We start from the raw sequence: 17,954 nt of genomic DNA on the forward strand, positions 1-17,954 counted from the left end.
CATTACTCACTAAGCCATGTATTCAATAAGATACGCTTAATCAGTCAGTTACACAATCAATTTTTCAAAAACAAATCATCCATTTAGACACTTATACCCATTTATTCTTCCGTCGACCTTGAGATATACATATATAAAACATATTTAATTTTCAGAAAAACACACATTCACTGGATGATGTCATCAGTGATGTCACTGACCATGTCATGAGTGGTGTAATATGTGACGTCATCAGCAGTGCATCGCGGGCGCGCGAGTTATAGTTAGCTGGACTAACTATAACGGGGGAATTTCAATGGTTTTTTATGAGTGAAATGTCCAACTATAACACCCCTAAAACCTATGGTCATCTCAAATGACATCACTGATGACATCACTGATGTGAAGGAGTGAGGAAACTTCGAAACGCGTTGGGTTTTATTTTTGGTTGCCGTGTGTGAATAAAACATACGCTTTTGCAAATAGAGTGTTGGCTCTGTGCTTGTCTTCGTGCTTCACTTGTACAGAGGATTGTTGCAGCTGTTCTAAAGTAAAATCATAGATATATCTGGGCGGAGACTAACCATACATCTCATCGTGAGATCTGATTGGCTGTCAGCACTTCATCCAAGGAGTGTTGGCAGCCATCTTGGGACCAATATACATGATAGCACCTCATTAAAAAGCATTGCAGTTAATAGAAGCTTTTAAGACTTTAGTTACGTTATAAATCATTTGTTGATGGTACCATACTCATTTTAGGAATTGTGGTGTGTTCTAAGGTGATTTTACCATGTGAAAAAGCCTTCTGCTGTGATATCATGAATCATATTTGAGAGAAAATTATTTTCTTATGCTTTTCCCACAGAGGTTCGGAAGGTGATCCATAAGCTAAACTGGGAGCATATTTTCTCTAAATTCACATAATCTTTCTCAGTCTTGTGAGAATGAAGTCTGACATTCTCAGTAAAACATGTACATCCAACAAGGGCAGAGACTGTCAGTTGTTTCCTTTATGTTCTACTGCAGCGTTCTAAAGAAACAACTAGAGCACTAGCAGTCCTACTTATGACAAACGTATGGCACACCTGAAGTCATCTTGATTGGAATAAAGTGGTAACTCTTAATTCATTTAATTTAAAAAGGAACAAAATGAGGGGGTTCATTTTGCCATAGAAAGTATGATTAGTGCTGCAGAAAGAAAAAGTAGGGCACATTTTGAGTGACTTCTCAAATCCTCTTCTATTTCATTAAAAAATTCTGACATGCAGACTGAAACATGCACTTTCAATACCAGCAACAAACTTCCCTGGTGAGCAGTAGCTTTACTACAGTGATCTAATAAGCAACTAGAGTGCTAACATTCCGAATTTATGGCAAATGTGTGATACATCTGAATGCCTTCTTGATGGAATTAAAGTAAAAACTGAAAGTATTTCCTACTGAGGAGACTGTAGTAATTGAGAAAAATAGGAAACTTCATAAAAAATAAGTCTCCCAAGATGTCCACCAGAGACAAAAGATCCCAAATGTAGCACAAATATCACCCAGATGTAGCCCAAGTATAGCCCAATGACAGAATGTCCCAGAGTGTTCTAAAGAACAACTAGAGCGCTAACAGTCTTACTTATGACATAAGTATGGCACACCTGAAGCCATCTTGATTGGAATAAAGTGGTAACACTTAAAACATTTAATTTGCAAAGGAACAAAATGAGGGGGTTCGTTTTGCCATAGAAATTAGTGCTGCAGAAAGAAAAATTAGGGCACATTTTGACTTCTCAAATCCTCTTCTATTTCATTAAAAAGTTCTGACATGCAGACTGAAACATGCACTTTGAATACCAGTAGCAGACTTCCCTGGTGAGCAGTAGCTTTACTACAGTGATCTAATGGGCAACTAGAGTGCTACCATTCAGAATTTATGTCGAATGTGTGACACATCTGAATGCCTTCTTGATGGAACCAAAGTAAACAAGCAATGAAAATGCAATAGGTCTCGCCCCCGTTTAAGTTAAAGCATTTCTGTTTGTGCGGACCCTTCCAACCTATCGAACTACCGGCCTATATCACTCCTCCCTTTTGGTGCAAAGATTCTAGAAGCCCATGTGGCCAGCTGTATCTCTAGTTTTATAGAGACATCTGATTTTCTAGAGCCCAATCAAGCCGGCTTTCGCCAGGCGCACTCTACCGAGACAGTGATCTTAGCTGTCCTGGACACAATGAGGTCTAATGCCGATAAGGGCATACATCAGGCCTTGGTGCTTCTGGACTTGTATGCAGCGTTCGACACGGTGGATCATACCATCTTATTACACCGTGTCGAACAGGCCGGCCTACGTGGCACGGCCCTCGGATGGGTCAAGTCCTTTCTGAATGACCGCTTCCAGGCTGTCAAGCTTCAGAACTTTACGGCGCCCAAACTCTCTACCACTGCGGCGTCTCACAGGGCTCGTCATTGTCCCCCCTCCTGTTCAATTTATATCTCAAACCTGTGCTGCACTCTTTGAAAAACAGGAAGGTTAGAATATACAACTATGCGGACGACCTGCAGCTCATATTCCCATTAAACTCCACAGACTCCGTGGAGGAATTTCAGGCCACTATGTTGCACATTCAAGGTTGGATGGAGATGAACCATCTAAAACTCAACCCTGGAAAGACCGAGTTGGTTCTCCCGGGTAAAAGTGCGACCAGCTGGGGCCCTCATTTCTGGCCGCCCGAAATGGGATCTCCCCCGTCTCCCTCTTCATCAGTAAAAAGCCTTGGGATCACCCTTAATACCGATCTATCTTTAAATAACCAGGTGGGAACTGTGATCTCCTCATGCTTCTTCCAGCTACGGAAGATCAAGAAGATTGCTCATCTGCTCACGCGCTCCGCCGTCATCCAGGTGGTAATTGCCTTGGTCCTCTCCCGCTTAGATTTCTCCATTTATCTAGGCATCCCCCTGGCTCTCTTGAATCGCTTGGAGATTGTGCAAAACCAAGCGGCCAGACTAATATTTAAATGCAATGGTAGGAGCTCGGCGAAACCACTTCTAGCTACCCTTCACTGGCTACCTTTAGCCCAACGGGTAACCTTCAAAGTAGGCTGCTTGGCCTTTAAGGCCCTTCATGGAAAAAGCCCCAAGTTTATAAACCATCTCATAAAGAAATACGAACCGGTTCGTAATCTTCGCTCTGCCCATCTGTCCCTCCTTACCTTGCCTCTTTTTAATAAGAAACGCCTCGGTGGATGCCGATTTGCCTACTGGGCCCCAAAGATCTGGAACTCTCTTCCCTTATCTCTTCGGAGATGCACTAATCTAATGGATTTCAGGGGCACTTTGAAGACCTGGTTGTTCAAACAAGCACACAGCTAGGATACTGCTTACCATCTTCACTCTTCTCTAGCACCATGAAACCTCTGGGTGCCCGTGCGCTTTATAAATTGCGAATAACATAACAATCAGGTGTTTTTTTTAGCTTTGCTTGTATTAGTGTTTTTCAAACTTTAATGTACATAACATGCATATGTATGCATATATCTATATGTCTGCATGCATTTATATTTGTATTTATATTCACAGAAAAAACCATAGGTTTCAGGAGTGTTATAGTTAGCTGGACATTTCACTCGTACAAATCTGTATTTAAGATTGAGTGGATATATATATATTACCTACTGGCGGTCGCCAGTAGGTAGTTATAGTTAGGACCCCTTTTCCATAGGAAATCCGCAACATTCTATTTTGAATAACTTTGGCGCCGGTCGACGAATCCTCGCGAATGTTTCAAAATAGGTGGGGCGCTACGCTCCGCTCCTACCCTGAAAGTCTCGGGGGGATTCGTCAAGCGGGGGCTGAGATAAAAGGGGGGTCCCAAAACGCGTTTTTCCCATGCATTTTTCCATAGGACCTTTAGACAGGGCTACAGCCCGAACGGCTGAACAGAATTACTAGAAATTTGGCAGAGAGGTAGTCCCCAGGTCAAGGAAGTGCCTTTTGTAGGTTTGGTGTAAATCTGTTCAGTAGATTATGAGAAAATAGCCTTTAAATCAATATATATATATATAAGCGCTGGGTGCGCGCACCTCGCCGTGCGCGAGCGCAATTCTGATTGGTTGTTAGATCTTAGTAAACATTCGAATCGGTGGAAATCAGGAAGCGGCGGCCGCCATTTTGTCTATCGCATAAAGAGGGGGTGATAAACAAAGGGGGAGAACTTGAAAAGGGGGCAGAGTGGGTAGAAATAGACCCAGTAGGCATTGTAAGGGGGTCAAAGTAGGACCTTGTAGGGCAAAAAAAAAGATTAATATTTTGTTAAAAAATATCGCCGAGTGCGCGCACCCAGCGCGCACCCGAAAAAAAACTTAATAAAACAAATTAAAAAAAAATCGCATTTAAGTGTTTAGATATAAGGTGGCTCTAAAAAGAGCCCTTGTGTTTATTGTTTGTTTTTTGGTACCTACAAATAAGTACCGATGCAGAGTCTGAGGTTCAAGAGGAAGACTCTGTTGCCTTCATCAGTGAAGTGCACACCATCTCTTCTATAAATGTCTTGCATGTCGTAACGCAAGTTGTTGTGGTAAATGGAACCCATACCATAGTCTCTGAGGAAAGCAGAAATAGATTTGTTGACGTGCTTCCTTGCTTTGTCAATCTGCGGACAAAATTGGTTGGACCAGTTCCACTTTTGCCTTTGGCATATGTTAGAATATACAAAGGCAGTTTGTGGAAAAAGCGACATCAATTGCACAAAGGTGTCCTTAATAAGCATTTCCAGACCTACCCCAGTTAAAGTGCCTAGATCATTACCACCACAGTGCACAATAATAAGGTTAGGTTGTTGCCACTTTAACCCTCTCTGACCAATCCATTTGATGTCTACATTTGGCAAAGCAAGGTCTCTCACCATACCTCTTTTCTCTGCAAATTTTTCACTCCAGAAGACATAGCTGTGTCCTACAATCCACACTGTGAACATCTTCAAAGGAGATCTGGATGCACTCAGGAGGTGTAATTCAGTAGAATGGTAAAAAGAAATGAAAGACAGTTTGGAAATGGAGGCATACATATTTTTTTATAAAAAAAAAGAACTGATTGGCTGTTTCATACCATTCTACACTAAAAACTAGGCTGCATGTGTAAAATAATAGAAGCATGTTTTGTATTGGTACAGAAAAATGTGTTACCAAAGAACAGTACTATGGATTTGCTGTAAGGTTTGAAAAGTCAAGCACTCTTGCTCTGTGGAATTGAAACATTGTGTGGCGAACTTCTGACCTAACTCCACACAGCAGTGTTCCATGAGCTGTTGCTATGGTAGCAGGCAGAAGTCAAGTTGGGGGAAGGGTACTAGGCAGAAGTCAAGTAGGGGGAAGGGTACTTTTGGAAAAGGGTTGGTTTTCAACCAATAGAAATGTGTGATTACATTTGAAAAAAAAGGGGAAGCAGTGAGATTTGAAATTAACATGTATATGTGTGGAAAAAGAGAGGGAAAGTTTGCCATTATCTGGTTCTGCTGAGAGGAGAGAGGTGTAGAGAACAGAGGTCCTGGCTCTGATAATCTGCTGTTTGAGTGCCACATTTCTATCACAACTAACTAATTTTAAAGGTGAGGTTAGAGTTTGAGAGGAGATGTATCTGGTAAATTAAGAAATGAATAATAGAAATGTAATTCTTTTTGTTGAAGTTGTGTTTATTATTTTCTGTTTTGGGAGAAATTTAAATGTGAGGAACATGTAAAATAATATGGACTATGTTTTCACGATAAATTAAGGTGTATTGGTCTGGACATGGGCTTTTTAAAAAATCTGAAAAGTGGATTCATAATGTGTCAGTCTGTAAAAGTGATTTTCACTTGCCAACAAAAAAGAGCAGTAAGTGTGCATTCAAATTGGCAAAGAAATTTCGTTTTGTGACTAATGTGAAAACATGACTCTGTGTGCAAATAGGAATTACAGGCAGAGATTTATTGCGTTTTGCTCTGGTGATTTCACAGTTGCATTAGTAGGAAAAAGGGGGAGCGATTTTTTTGGTGCAGAAGCAGACTCTTAGCACACACCCACCTCCTTTCCATGTATAATCATGCACAGTATTTACAAGCGAGTGGGGTTTTGAGGTTTCAGTCTGTAATGCAAATCCATTCAGCATCACTAAGGCTGGTTGCCCTTGCTGGAGTGTACTAAGTCACCCAGGATACACATGGTGGTGGTCTGAAAAAGCAGTCTGGACATGTGCATTTCAAAAAATCTGAAAAGTGGATTCATAATGTGTCAGTCTGTAAAAGTGATTTTCACTTGCCAACAAAAAAGAGCAGTAAGTGTGCATTCAAATTGGCAAAGAAATTTCGTTTTGTGACTAATGTGAAAACATGACTCTGTGTGCAAATAGGAATTACAGGCAGAGATTTGTTGCGTTTTGCTCTGGTGATTTCACAGTTGCATTAGTAGGAAAAAGGGGGAGCGATTTTTTTGGTGCAGAAGCAGACTCTTAGCACACACCCACCTCCTTTCCATGTATAATCATGCACAGTATTTACAAGCGAGTGGGGTTTTGAGGTTTCAGTCTGTAATGCAAATACATTCAGCATCACTAAGGCTGGTTGCCCTTGCTGGAGTGTAGGCAGTCACCCAGGTTACACATGGTTTGTGGTCTGAAAAAGCAGTCTGGACATGGGCTTTTAAAAAAATCTGAAAAGTGGATTCATATTGTGTCAGTCTGTAAAAGTGATTTTCACTTGCCAAAAAAAAAGAGCAGTAAGTGTGTTTTCAAATTGGCAAAGAAATTATGTTTTGTGACTAATGTGAAAAGATGACTCTGTGTGCAAATAGGAATTACAGGCAGAGATTTGTTGCGTTTTGCTCTGGTGATTTCACAGTTGCATTAGTAGGAAAAAGGGGGAGCGATTTTTTTGGTGCAGAAGCAGACTCTTAGCACACACCCACCTCCTTTCCATGTATAATCATGGACAGTATTTACAAGCGAGTGGGGTTTTGAGGTTTCAGTCTGTAATGCAAATACATTTAGTATCACTAAGGCTGGTTGCCCTTGCTGGAGTGTACTCAGTCACCCAGGATACACATGGTGGTGGTCTGAAAAAGCAGTCTGGACATGTGCATTTAAAAAAAATCTGAAAAGTGGATTCATAATGTGTCAGTCTGTAAAAGTGATTTTCACTTGCCAACAAAAAAGAGCAGTAAGTGTGCATTCAAATTGGCAAAGAAATTTCGTTTTGTGACTAATGTGAAAACATGACTCTGTGTGCAAATAGGAATTACAGGCAGAGATTTGTTGCGTTTTGCTCTGGTGATTTCACAGTTGCATTAGTAGGAAAAAGGGGGAGCGATTTTTTTGGTGCAGAAGCAGACTCTTAGTACACACCCACCTCCTTTCTATGTATAATCATGCACAGTATTTACAAGCGAGTGGGGTTTTGAGGTTTCAGTCTGTAATGCAAATACATTCAGCATCACTAAGGCTGGTTGCCCTTGCTGGAGTGTACTCAGTCACCCAGGATACACATGGTGGTGGTCTGAAAAAGCAGTCTGGACATGTGCATTTCAAAAAATCAGAAAAGTGGATTCATAATGTGTCAGTCTGTAAAAGTGATTTTCACTTGCCAACAAAAAAGAGCAGTAAGTGTGCATTCAAATTGGCAAAGAAATTTCGTTTTGTGACTAATGTGAAAACATGACTCTGTGTGCAAATAGGAATTACAGGCAGAGATTTGTTGCGTTTTGCTCTGGTGATTTCACAATTGCATTAGTAGGAAAAAGGGGGAGCGATTTTTTTGGTGCAGAAGCAGACTCTTAGCACACACCCACCTCCTTTCCATGTATAATCATGCACAGTATTTACAAGCGAGTGGGGTTTTGAGGTTTCAGTCTGTAATGCAAATACATTCAGCATCACTAAGGCTGGTTGCCCTTGCTGGAGTGTAGGCAGTCACCCAGGTTACACATGGTTTGTGGTCTGAAAAAGCAGTCTGGACATGGGCTTTTAAAAAAATCTGAAAAGTGGATTCATAATGTGTCAGTCTGTAAAAGTGATTTTCACTTGCCAAAAAAAAAGAGCAGTAAGTGTGTTTTCAAATTGGCAAAGAAATTATGTTTTGTGACTAATGTGAAAAGATGACTCTGTGTGCAAATAGGAATTACAGGCAGAGATTTATTGCGTTTTGCTCTGGTGATTTCACAGTTGCATTAGTAGGAAAAAGGGGGAGCGATTGTTTTGGTGCAGAAGCAGACTCTTAGCACACACCCACCTCCTTTCCATGTATAATCATGGACAGTATTTACAAGCGAGTGGGGTTTTGAGGTTTCAGTCTGTAATGCAAATACATTCAGCATCACTAAGGCTGGTTGCCCTTGCTGGAGTGTACTCAGTCACCCAGGTTACACATGGTGGTGGTCTGAAAAAGCAGTTTGGACATGTGCATTTCAAAAAATCTGAAAAGTGGATTCATAATGTGTCAGTCTGTAAAAGTGATTTTCACTTGCCAACAAAAAAGAGCAGTAAGTGTGCATTCAAATTGGCAAAGAAATTTCGTTTTGTGACTAATGTGAAAACATGACTCTGTGTGCAAATAGGAATTACAGGCAGAGATTTATTGCGTTTTGCTCTGGTGATTTCACAGTTGCATTAGTAGGAAAAAGGGGGAGCGATTTTTTTGGTGCAGAAGCAGACTCTTAGCACACACCCACCTCCTTTCCATGTATAATCATGCACAGTATTTACAAGCGAGTGGGGTTTTGAGGTTTCAGTCTGTAATGCAAATACATTCAGCATCACTAAGGCTGGTTGCCCTTGCTGGAGTGTACTCAGTCACCCAGGATACACATGGTGGTGGTCTGAAAAAGCAGTTTGGACATGTGCATTTCAAAAAATCTGAAAAGTGGATTCATAATGTGTCAGTCTGTAAAAGTGATTTTCACTTGCCAACAAAAAAGAGCAGTAAGTGTGCTTTCAAATTGGCAAAGAAATTTCGTTTTGTGACTAATGTGAAAACAAGACTCTGGTGCCGATCACGATCCGGTAAAAAATTCCCCCGTGCGACTCGTATCGGGTCTTTTTACCGTACGAATCGTCCAAGTGCCGTACGAACTGGCAATCACGATTCGCATGGTAAAAAGTCCATACGACCCGCACCGGGAATCAATCCCCACACGTCCTCGGGACGGAAAATGTGTCCGACACGTCCTCGGACGATTTACCTTACAAACGTAAAAATCCAAGTCCGACCGAGGAATCACGATCCATCCCGTGCGTCCGAGCCTACAACCGTATGGAAAAAACACCGTCCGCACCGAACACCAATAGCAACCATGGAGACATGTGCCCGCATACGCGCCCAACACTCCCCCCAGCCCCCGTACGTCCGACACGTACCCCCCGTATATGTATACCCCCACCCGTCCATGTACACCCCAGTACGTTCCAGTCGTACCCCCACCCCAGTACGTGTCGTACCACCGTCTATGTACACCCCCCCACCCCTGTACGTGTCGTACCACCGTCTATGTACACCCCCCCACCCCTGTACGTGTCGTACCACCGTCTATGAACACCCCAGTACGTTCCAGTCGTACCCCCACCCCAGTACGTGTCGTACCACCGTCAATGTACACCCCCCACCCCTGTACGTGTCGTACCACCGTCTATGTACACCCCCCCACCCCTGTACGTGTCGTACCACCGCCCATGTACACCCCAGTACGTTCCAGTCGTACCCCCACCCCAGTACGTGTCGTACCACCGTCAATGTACACCCCCCTCCCCTGTACGTGTCGTACCACCGTCTATGTACACCCCCCCACCCCTGTACGTGTCGAACCACCGCCCATGTACACCCCAGTACGTTCCAGTCGTACCCCCACCCCAGTACGTGTCGTACCACCGTCTATGTACACCCCCCACCCCTGTACGTGTCATACCACCGTCTATGTACACCCCCCCACCCCTGTACGTGTCGTACCACCGTCTATGTACACCCCCCCACCCCTGTACGTGTCGTACCACCGTCTATGAACACCCCAGTACGTTCCAGTCGTACCCCCACCCCAGTACGTGTCGTACCACCGTCAATGTACACCCCCCACCCCTGTACGTGTCGTACCACCGTCTATGTACACCCCCCCACCCCTGTACGTGTCGTACCACCGCCCATGTACACCCCAGTACGTTCCAGTCGTACCCCCACCCCAGTACGTGTCGTACCACCGTCTATGTACACCCCCCACCCCTGTACGTGTCGTACCACCGTCTATGTACACCCCCCCACCCCTGTACGTGTCGTACCACCGCCCATGTACACCCCAGTACGTTCCAGTCGTACCCCCACCCCAGTACGTGTCGTACCACCGTCTATGTACACCCCCCCACCCCTGTACGTGTCGAACCACCGCCCATGTACACCCCAGTACGTTCCAGTCGTACCCCCACCCCAGTACGTGTCGTACCACCGTCTATGTACACCCCCCACCCCTGTACGTGTCGTACCACCGTCTATGTACACCCCCCACCCCTGTACGTGTCGTACCACCGTCTATGAACACCCCAGTACGTTCCAGTCGTACCCCCACCCCAGTACGTGTCGTACCACCGTCAATGTACACCCCCCACCCCTGTACGTGTCGTACCACCGTCTATGTACACCCCCCCACCCCTGTACGTGTCGAACCACCGCCCATGTACACCCCAGTACGTTCCAGTCGTACCCCCACCCCAGTACGTGTCGTACCACCGTCTATGTACACCCCCCACCCCTGTACGTGTCGTACCACCGTCTATGAACACCCCAGTACGTTCCAGTCGTACCCCCACCCCAGTACGTGTCGTACCACCGTCTATGAACACCCCAGTACGTTCCAGTCGTACCCCCACCCCAGTACGTTCCTGGCGCACCCCCAACACAACCTTCTAAGTACGGAGCGCACCCCATGCCCCAACATCACAACCGCATGTACGAGTCGTACAAAGCCACACACAAGGACCAAATCGTACAACCAAATGGCCCATGTACACACCTTACACACGCTCAAAACGCACGTACACAACAAGGACAAAACAAAACAACTCAACAATACACCATTCGCAAGGCACACAGCCACTAAACATGGCCAACAACCACTAAAATAACACAATCACTGACCTGCAACTGTCAAAAACAAACAGAGGCCCAATACACCACCACTCCTTATAACACACCCACCCAAAATTCAAACACTGCCACACCCACCCATGGACCAATAAAAAGGGCCCACACACACAAACCATGAGCCTTTGCAACAGACCCACTGCTGCCAGACACCACAGAACCAGACTACAAGCGACACCACATCTTACACTTGCACACCTTCACACGACCACCCTCACAAACACCCTCTCATCACATTCACACACACACACAACCATCCACACCCCCCCCCAACATCCACACACCCCCCACACCCACACCATCCCCACCCACACCCCTCACCATGCCCACTACCAAGAATCCAAAGTTCAGTCACCGAGAGTTGGAGGTCCTTGTTGATCAAATCCTCAGAGTCGAGCCACAGATCTTTGGAACATTGGTCAGAAGCACCAGCCAGGCAGCCAAAACAGCCATGTGGCAGACCATCGTCGATGCTGTGAATGCTGTTGCGGACACCAGGAGGACCAAGCAGGATTGCCAGAACAGGTGGTACGATCTGCGGAGGAGGGTCAGAGCCAAGAGACAGGAGGAACACGACCAGGCCAACGCCACCGGAGGAGGGCCCTCCCGCAGACCCGTACAGTACCATCCCTGGGAGGAGAGGGTGATGGCCATACTGCCGGTGGAGGCAGTTGAAGGAGTAGAAGGACTCCGAGACCCGGGTGAGTACACAAACAACGCACCTCACATGGGGGGAACTGCAACCACAACCAAAATTAATAACAGGCACGCAAACACCACAAGCCATCGCATTACTCAACCACACTCCATGAGCAGGCACATGCCACTGCTGCCACCATGCCCCATGCACCCAGCTGGACAATGTCAAGTCACAGGCCACAGAAGACAACAACACATGACACGGTAACCCGGATGGCGGGAGGCTGGGCACCAAGAATCACATAGTGCGACTCCAAAGCAGACAACAATGCCCTCTGCCCATATGGCCTAGGTCACAGCCAGACAAACACTGTGTCCCAACACAGGAATGACTTGCCAGCAAATGGCGGATGCCTTGCATCAACACATGGGGGTGAAGGCACTGTTTTGCACATGCCAGCAGCTAATGAACAGCCAACAGTGTGAAAGAGTGGCAGCACACACCACCACAGCAGCAGCGCACAGACACACAGCAGACAAAATGGGTGCCTGGAGATCAGAAACAAACTCACATCAACAGGCCAAGGGCCACTCAAAGATCTGCTAACAGTGTGTGCCCAGGAAGCTGGGCCAAGGTGACAGAGGGTGACACACGGAGGGAGGGAGAGGGGGACACAGAGGGAGGGAGAGGGGGACAGAGAGGGAGGGAGACACAGGAAGATGGACAGAGGGAGGAGGCTGACACACAGAGGGAGGGAGAGGGGGACAGAGAGGGAGGGAGAGGGGGACACAGAGGGAGGGAGAGGGGGACACAGAGGGAGGGAGAGGGGGACAGAGAGGGAGGGAGAGGGGGACAGAGAAGGAGGGAGACACAGGGAGAGCAAATCAGTCCTTTGGTGTGTGGGAATGTCTGCTCGTCAGCAGGTGGACTGCGTGCATGTAGACAAGGGTGCCCAGTGCCAGAACCCCCCCTCTTCATCATGGCAAAACGCAGGGCCATGTCACAACCTGTACACGAGCACAAGGACAGCCACCTGCATCATATGAGTGTGTGGATCCACTCCATGTGCACATGTACAGTGCTACAAGGAAGGCGCAAACGCATAGCTCGGCACACATGCACACTCCACTGCTGACTGCAGTCACACTTGACGCAGCAAGTAAGACTGTGCCACACATAGTTAAAGGGGCCAAATTGGTGCCCAAGGGACACACACATGCACAAGTGCACTGTGAGTGGAATGCAAGACAGATCCTAATTCCAAGAGGAAATGTGCCAACTTTGTAACGGATGCAACATGGATGTTGCATGGATCCAAAGTAACATTGTCTCTCTCACACACAGGTCAACGTCGTGCTGCACCCCCCAACACTGGGGGGGAACACTCACAGGACCCGGATCTGCAGGAGACCGATCCCACCGGCAGCGACCACTCTCACCACTCTGCGGACGACCCCGACCGACCTGGCCCCTCTGGTGTCCAACCACCTGCAGCACCTGCGTCAGGTACAACCGTGCCAACCACCACCCCCACTCCTGCCACATCCCAGGAGACACCCAGGATCCCTGCCCCAACACCACAATGCAGCCAGGCTCGCCAGGAGGGACACGGTGTCCCGGGCACCCAGGAGGAGGCAGGCGACAACGCCAATGCCACCCCTCAGGGGTCCCGGAGACCCCATGTGCCCACAAGTGCAGGCCAGACGCAAGTGGGCAGGGGTGGTGGGAGTGGAGAGCGGCGGAGGCGCGAGCCTGACCAGTTGGCTGGGGATCCGGTATTTTCACATGTCCGTAACATCCTGGACTCATACCGGCAGGACACCACGGGCATGGCCCAGGTTGTGTCCGTCCTCGAGGGGATCAAGGTCCAGCAGGCCCAGCAACATGCGGAGCTAATAGCCTGTCTACAGCTACACCAACGGAGGATGGAGGACAGACAGGCTGAGCAAGTGACGGCGTCCCAGGGGATTCACGCTGAACTCCGTCGGATGGCCGACACCATGGCCGACCCTCCCTGTGCCAGAAGGCGGAGAACATCACCACCCACAGGGAGGGATCATGAGGAGGAGGAGGAAACATCCGACGGAGCATCCCAGACGTCGTCACGGCCTGCTGCTGAGGTTCCCCGCAGGAAGCCGGGTCGTCCACGGAAAGGACCGTGAGGGTGGCTGCTACATCACCATCTCCCAGGACACCTGGCCTGGCACCTGGCCCACTGGAGCAACAGCATCACAGCATCAAGAGACATTCTCTGCCACATGGCCCTGCTGGTCACTGGCTGACCAATGTTGACAAAGACTGTGGCATGGACTCTGAGGATTTCCAATGGCAAGGACACCAACTCCCCTACTGAACTTTGGATTCCCTAATCCCGGAAAGGCCCTCACTTGGCCCCCCCCCAATAATAAATCACACTATTATGAGTTGATGCCTGCTGGTAGCATTATTACCTAACATGTGTCTTGTACAGTCTAAACATGCCTGAGTCATCTGTTCACTTCAACCATCCACACCCTGGGGCCTGAGTCTGGCACAGGACACATGGGTCACAGTTTTCTAGGCAAGACAGACATGGAGCACCATACACACCCGTGATGGTCAGAACCAGCTGAGGGGGTGGCCGAACAACCGTGCTGACAGACACATTGAGTACAGCAACAGTCATGCGCAGAGGTCAGGGATCCTGGCCCGTGTCCTGGGGGGCACCCAGGTACGTGTAGACAGGTGGCAGAACCATGTCCTGCAAGCTTGAGTCCGGTGGATGCAGAGAATGGGGTCATGGACAACGTTGGATGCATGGGGATGGCACATGTCACAATACCCACACAGTCATGGACATCATGCCCATTACACAGTCTCAGCACACACACACAGCTTGCATCTTGCCACTCGACACATTGACACATAGCCACAATCAGGGAATACCATGCCAGACATGCAGGATGCACCGTGCCAACACACCAGCATTGACTGAGAAGAGGCACCTTGGAGGCATAGGGACATCTTTAATAGTCATGTGTTTGGGATTGCAGAGGCAACTTGAAGTACACATGAACACATCATGTGGAGTAACATGTGGCTCCAACACTGGCACCCCACTCTGCAGCACAAATGCGTGATAGCCATGGAACTGGCACACAAGTGTCGGATAATAGCTAAATACCCACAGCTGCTCACGGAGAGCCTGCCATACACCATACATCCGCTGATGTGGAAGTCCCACGCCATGTCAAGACAATGTTAACCGTACGTGTCCGAGGGCAGTGTCACACACATTGATGCCTTCATCACAATCCACCATCCCATCACTGATGACTGACAACCAGGCAGCCCATCTATTCAGGTGTACCCAGCTGCATGTCGTGTCCCATGGGGATGCCACATGTCTGCAGAGGACCCAAACCCCGACCGGGGCAGTGTGCACACATCGTGAACAACTGCCACACCCAATACACCCCAGATGCATCCCTTACCCCATGGAGACTTCCAAACGTGTCCGTGCCTGTAACGCTGAGTCAGCCCACGATGCCATGTCCATGAGGAATAGCAGTGCCACAACAATGCAACCAGCAAACGGCATGCGCAGGTACCTGGGGAAGAGAGACACACAAGAAGTCAGCCACAAGAAGCACAGCCACTTGCATGTGCATGTACTCGACACATGTATGTATGACAACATGCTAGGTCACAATTATGTCTGGGGAAATACTACCATCACTGCCACCATCACTCCAGTGACACACCCACACACACCTCTGACCCACGTGCCATACATGCAGGTGGAGACACACATCACAACGCATGCCACACGTGGACCAATGCGTGCACACTCAGACCCTGGTACTCACCACTAAGCAAAGAAGTCGCGTATGAGCCGAGTCCGGATGTCCTCTTGAGGCTCCACATCCTCCACATCACTAGCCCCATTGCCAAGCCCTTCGTCCTCCACGGGTGGATGGTCCTCGTCATCTTGATCCAGGATGAGGGGCACAGCTCTTTCAACTGCCATGTTGTGCAGCATGCAGCAGACCATGAAGATCTTGCAGACCTTCGCCGGGGCATATGGGAGTGCGCCGCCGGTCTTGTGGAGGCACCGGAATCGGCTCTTCAGCATGCCAAACGTCCTCTCTATCACTCGCCTTGTCCGGCCATGGGCGGTGTTGTAGCGGAGCTGGGCCGGCGTGATGGGGTTGCGGAGAGGTGTCAGCAGCCAAGGCATGTTGGGATAGCCAGCGTCCCCTAAATGGAAAGCACATGGATATCGTTAGAACTGGCGAAGCGGTAGTGCTGCTCGGCCAAACAGAATACAGGACAGACAGACTGTACCCACCAACAACACATGCACGTTCGTTGCGCAGCTGCATCATCATATCAGGCATCCCGCTACGCCTCATGATGTAGGCATCGTGTGCTGATCCTGGAAAACGAGCACAGACATGTGAAATCACCATGTTGGACAGACACACCACAAGGGCATTGATGGAGTGGTAGTGCTTCCGATTGCGGTACGCCACCTCCCGTGCGTGTGGTGGTACCAAACCTACATGTGTCCCATCTATGGACCCAATGACATGGGGCATCCCTCCCAGGGCATAGAAACCACGTTTGACCTCAGTCATCTGTTCAGGGGTTGGGAACTTGATGAAGTCATCCAGGTGAATCAACATGGCCTCCAAGAAATCATGCAGCACACCGCTGAACATGCTCTGGGACATGCCACCAACATGGGCTATGGTATATTGGAAGGTACCCGTGGCAAGGAAATGTAGGGCAGCCATTACCTTCAGCTGGGGTGTCAGTGCCGTAGGATACCTGTGCTGCGGTTGCAGGTGTGGTGCCAGTCTCGCCGTCAGCTCCAGAATCAACGGTTGGGTGAAGCGGTAGAGCCGGATCCTGTCATTCTCCTGCATGGTGGCCAAGTCTGGAATTCTTCGGGCAACAGGAGGCGCTCTGCAGTAATTTGGAAGTGACAAGGAAGAGTGAGTGCACTACGAGAACAACTCATGTCTACTGAGCACATGTAAATCTGCCAATACACACATGCCACATAGGGAGTCAGGCATGTGCTACATGCCCAGGACACGTATGGATGCAAGGGGACACTCCTTCCAAGACCCAGCTACACACGGTGATTGAGAACCTCCCCATGCCACGCCATGGGAATAGCTGTGTCCCAGTGCAAGTGAACAGCCCGACGCAAGACAGAAGTGACATACACACACACATCAGCAGAAGTAGGATGCCGATTGTAGAGACTGGTAGCGGAACACCGGAGCCACAGGTCACATGACATTACACTAGGCCTGCCCACACACCTTGCCATGAAGGTGCACATGTCATGACTCACCACACATTCCTTGTGAGGATGCTGACATGGCCTTGTCACGCTACTCCGTGTCCCATGCATACATGTGCAGCTCACATCAGATACCACATGTGGCATGGTGTGCGGAACAGTGTGCAATGACAATCTACACACAGACACATGTTGGTTGCTGCAACGGCTGCAGCTTTTGAGGGTGCTACAACATCAACCTGATGTAAATCCCGGACACATAAATGACATAGTCACATTGTGCACTGTGGGTAGTGACAAGTCAGGTGTCATGACCCCTGTACCGGGCATCATGGGACACTTCCGTGTGTTGGTGTCCGTGCCATGCCAGTGACGCTCACCCCAAGTGCGCAGTCCCACATGCACACATGTCAAAGGAGTCAAGGGCATGCCTGGCACACATTGCACCCTCACACAGTACACCTGTACACATCTCATCATACATCTGGTGCCTCCTCCACTCAGGAGGCATGTTCCACATCACAGCCTGTCACACCTGTGCCCCACACATGTAGTAATGCACAGACGATGCCTTGATGTCCATTCCTGGACAAGTATGTCCATCCATGGACAAGTATGTCCGCCCTATTCCTACCTGTGTGTCGACTATCACCACAGTGATGTGTACAAACCGGCGTACTGCTGCTAAGAGGGCCTGTGTATGTTCCCCAATCACTGTGGGAGTGCTGCCGTATGTGTACCCATCGTGATGGCGAGCGTACAGGCATTTGTACGGTCCGTACCACAACGAGTACGCATACGCGTGCAGACCCATAGTGATAGTGAGCGTACAGGCATTTGTACGGTCCGTACCACTACGTGTACGCATACGCGTGCAGACCCATAGTGATAGTGAGCG

The sequence above is a fragment of the Triturus cristatus genome, chromosome 5_1 (genome assembly GCF_964204655.1).
Source record: "Triturus cristatus chromosome 5_1, aTriCri1.1, whole genome shotgun sequence".
Classification (NCBI taxonomy): Eukaryota; Metazoa; Chordata; class Amphibia; order Caudata; family Salamandridae; genus Triturus; species Triturus cristatus.